We start from the raw sequence: 4,724 nt of genomic DNA, 5'->3' as shown, positions 1-4,724 counted from the left end.
ATGAATGGTACTAAGTTTTTCACCCCACCTTGAATATCTAATTTATAATAATCTGAGAACCCCTTTTGTGTGACTGTAAGAATCCAGTCCTGTAACCCATATATCTCTGAAGTTCACTGGCAGAACACTACCTTACTGGTATTTTCCTGGGGCTGCTTAACAAAGTACCACAAAGTGGGTTGCTTAAACAACAGAAATTTATTGTCTCACAGTTCTGGAAGCTAGGAGTCCAAAATTAAGGTGTTGGCCTGATTGGTTCCTTTTGAGTCTGTGTTGGCAGGGAGTGGTGGGGAGAGGGGAATGGAGACAAATGTAGTTGAACAACAATAAAAAAATAGAAAAAAAAGAGGAAAATCTGTTCCATGCTTTTCTCCTAGCTTCTGGGAGCCTCTGGCATTCCTTGGCTTGTACCTCATATTCTTCCTGTGTCTTCAGGCTCTTTTCCCTCTATACATATCTCTGTTCAAATGTCGCCTTTTTGTAAGGACAGGATCCATAAAACCTGTTTTTCAGGTGATCAACTGCACGTTGCTGAGAGAGAATGGCTGACTGAGTAGGAGCTTTTGGCAGTCCTCGGTGACACAGAATATATTTAGTACTTAAGCAAAACTTTTGACAAAGGATGTACTTAGTACTTAGCAAAGCTTTGTCCCTCTAGGACAGGTCACCACACCAACCATGTTAAAAAATATGAAAATGTGGTTAATAATCTGAAAGGGAAATTCAATTAGATTTGTTTTATTTTCTTTATTAGTTGATATTTTTAGACCACTTCAGAATCTAAGTAGATACTAGACATCGCTTTCTTACAGTTTCTTCCTGGACCAACTGACTGCCAACATAATGCCAATTAACACACACCATGTTACCATGGGCACAGCGAGATTTTAAGCTTAGCTTGCTCCTGACCTGAGGAAATGATTATTTCCATTTAGCTTTGTGAAACCTGATGATTTATGGCAGGTGCTAGTTGGATGTCAACATCCTTAGACCTATTAGACAACTGGAGAACGTGAGACTGATTTCTAATGTGAAACTAACATCTTTAAGGGCTTACTAAAAAATGAATACTTTAATAGCTATTTCATTCATTTAACACTCTGGATTTGACAAGTTACTCCTCCATAATTTTATTTGATTTTTATTGCAAGGCTGTGATATGGGGACAAGGTTAGAATTATTATCTGTATTTTAGATGTAGAAAATTTGAAACTCAGAAAGATGAAGTAATTTGCCCCAAACTATATAACTAGTGAGTGGCAAAGTCAGACCCGAAAAACAGGTTTTATGGATCCCATTCCATTATTCTTCACCTGTTCAATGTTCAGTATGTTCTATCCCTCAAGATACTACATCTTTAAAGAGATAGTTTATGGATAATTTTAGCATTATTTCACTAAGAATATTTTTTTCCATATCAAATGAGAGGAAATTCAACTCAAACTGGCTTTAATAAAATGGAAAATTTTTTTGGACATACATTTCTTGGCAGGCCAGGATTCAACTGTAGCTTGATCCAAGATGCTCAAAATATGCTACGGAGACTTACTTTTTCTCCATTTCCTGACTCTGTTTTTTACTGTGTTGAGTTCATTCTCAAGTTTCCCGAAGTAAGCAAGATACCTGGCAAAAACACTGGAACTTAAGAGTTCCAGTGTTTGCATCCAGTGGCAAACAAACAAGAGGATAAATATTCCTGGAAGCTCTTAAGTCTCAGGAATTATTTTGATTGGAGCAGCTTGGGTCGGGAGCCTATTTCAGAGCCAGCCACCGTGACTAGGGTGATTTGGTGTTCTGATATACCACACTGAGTAACAGACTTCACTTCAGTAGGAATGGAACCACACATGGACTGAAAGTAGGCATAGGATGATTCTCCAGAGAAAATGTAGGGTGATAATTCCATAAAAAAGGAGACTGGGTGCTGGGTAGCCAAAGCAATAAATTTCTTCCATAAGGAGTCACTTAAATTCCTGGCTGTATTCTCTAGTTGCGTGAGGAAATAAAACCTGTTGTCTACCAGGCAATAGCTCTCCTGACATTGTGCCACATCATAATGCAGGGAGAGTCATAGGTAAACTGTGGAGAAAGTAAAGTCTGTTTTATTGTACCATAGTTCCCCATTCTGAACCCAAGTGCCCCAGACTAAAGCAGCCGAGTGACTTGTACCAGGGTGGCAGTTTGCTATGCTGGTTCTTAATTAGCTTCTAGTTAAGTCCCAATCCCTTCTGGCCTTTTATCCTCACATTCATGACTGCCATACCCCACCTGTAATGTGAGCCAGTTTTTCTACCTATCTGGAACTTGGGGGTGTTCTCTCATGTCTTTGTGCCTTTGCATGGATTCCATCTTCTCTGTGGTATGCTCCTCTTACCTTTGGCTCCCTTATAGAGTCACACCCACTTATCCTTCAGGACTGTTTAACAATGATGTAACTATGAACTTTTCTGATCCTGACCCTCCAGGCAGAAATAGCATTCCCATAGGACCTTATACATTTAACACAGTTACATACTTATTGAGTTATAATTCTTGACCTTCTCTTCTAAAGCTTTAGGACCACAAATTGATCTCATTTGCCTATATTTGTCAACCATCCTAGGATTGACCCATAGTAGGTTACTAATATGAATTTACTGAATTGATGAATGGACAGGTGACTATGTGAATGAATCAAGGGTAATAATTAAAGGTATCAACTCTACTCAAGGACTTTTTTCATTTTCTCCCTTTTCTGATATCCAAATGCAGGCAGAGGAAATGGTCTGGGACACTCTCACCTAAAGCCAACATTGGGACAGGAAGAACATAGCAATCCTTGGGGATGAACTTCCCAGGGTCACCTTTGTGAGAGATAATAGTTTGCAAAGGACTTACCACTTGCCATCTTTACAATGACAACAGAAGCTGAAGGAGTAGGCTTGGAAAACTCAGAGACCTCCAGCCCAATTAATGTCTGGCTACTCATTATGGTGGGAAGCCTAAGCCCCCACTGCAGAAGCTACACAAAGGAGTGACTTCATTAACTACCTTTTCTCCCTTGGAAAAGACTTCCAAGGGAGATGATGTTGCCATCTAACAGGAGATTACCAGTGAAGGCAGCTTCCATCTTGCAAGCCATTATCAGAATATTATGACCAACTTATAGCATCTCAAAATCACATGATTCTGATTCCAGCAGAATGTATATAGCTGAAAGTCAAGCACCAAAAATAATTGCCCAACATTGAAAAAAATGGTCTATGAGAAAATTAGCTTATTTCACCTGGAGAAGGAAAATACAGGAGAAATTTATGGCACTAACAGGCTTTGAGTCCATGATGGATAATTCTACAGGATGGTGAATTTAAACTGATAAGAACAGATACTACACTTGATTTTAGCCAAAAGGCTGAGAAGCAATACAAGATGGTGAATTTATAGTTGTACATGTTAAAGGAATTTTTCCTGTTGTCCTTTCTCCATTTTCTGCTTGATTTGTCCTCTGTGATATGTGGTGAAAGAAATAAGTGGTGACTTTAGAAAATGTATGAGAAAAAATACTTTGGAAGTTTGCAGCACGATTGTGTCATCTTGCAACTCTCTCCCTTCTCCCTCCAAAAAGAAAAACACAAAAAGGAGTATGGATACCATCTGCAAGAGCTCTTTTCTCTTTTACAGCCATCCTGCCACCATCTGCTAAAATCCTCAGCCCACCTGCATAGTGAACAACATTGTCTTCCAGAAATGTACAGTCCCCCCTCAGACTGAGGACAGGAGCAAGGGGACTTTTTTTTTTTAGCACTTTAAAGTGAGCTTTTCACCCTGCAGCCCACCTGTTTCCCTTAGTTAATATACTGCATGTCCAACAAAGTTTAAGTCTGAACTGGGGTAGTTTGGGGGTTAAACAGAATCTTAGCCTTTTTTATTCCTTGGCTTTTTTCTTTGAAATGTTTATTTCTTGTGATGACTCAGGTGCTGTCACTAAAGTTGTGAAGAATTTAGAGGTTATTTTTGGAAGTGGCCATAAGGGATTTTCTTTGCCTCAGAGCAGAAACTTTTCTTTCAGCCAAATCCTGGTGTGTTTCCTATACGTGATTACGGGTAAAGTTGGTTTTCTTTGCTGACATCAAACAAGTGGCCTGTGAAGTTCCAAAAGGGAAGTGGCTAAATATTTTTTTAAACATATTATTTGAGTCAGGAAAATTCTTCTTTTGGAAAGCTGTCCTGTATGTTGCCGGATAAGCCAAGCAACATACTTTCCTTTCTTGCCTTCCATTGGTTAAATGCAATTGATGCTCCCTGTCTCTGTGGCAACTCCAAAGACCCCACACATTTCCAAACACATTTCCTGAGGATGCTGTAACAATGGCACCCCGCCCCCTGCAAAAGTGAGAACTATTAAGCTTGCCCTGCTTCCTTACCTTTTGCTATTTCAATCTATTTCAGAGAGGAGAGGAGAGGCTCAGCTATTGCTTCCTGCTCAGGTGAAAAGATTCTGGTTTGTGTAGCTTTAAACTATGAGATCAGGGCCATAAACTACCTGAAAGAGTATATATAATGTTATGAAAAATTGAGTGTATCTGGCAGAGGCACCTCTCAGGCTAGTCTCTCTCCCTCCTGCCTCTCCCTCTCTTTCTCTGTCTCTCTTTTTCTATCTTTTACTATTCCTCGCATATGCATACATACAGAGTATGATTCTTAAGTCTGAATCTAAAGAATAATTAACTATTAATCTATAGTTA

General features: G+C 39.3%; 1 pseudogene; it reads right to left on the bottom strand.

Annotated features, from left to right (window-relative positions):
• Positions 1-3,233: 3,233 nt before the first annotated feature.
• Positions 3,234-3,403, bottom strand: LOC118986616 (uncharacterized; annotated as a pseudogene).
• Between the last annotated feature and the right edge of the window lie 1,321 nt (positions 3,404-4,724).

The sequence above is a fragment of the Sturnira hondurensis genome, unplaced genomic scaffold (assembly GCF_014824575.4).
Source record: "Sturnira hondurensis isolate 20B ecotype Veracruz unplaced genomic scaffold, ASM1482457v3 Scaffold0004338, whole genome shotgun sequence".
Classification (NCBI taxonomy): domain Eukaryota; kingdom Metazoa; phylum Chordata; class Mammalia; order Chiroptera; family Phyllostomidae; genus Sturnira; species Sturnira hondurensis.
This window is presented reverse-complemented; position numbering and strand designations above follow the sequence as displayed.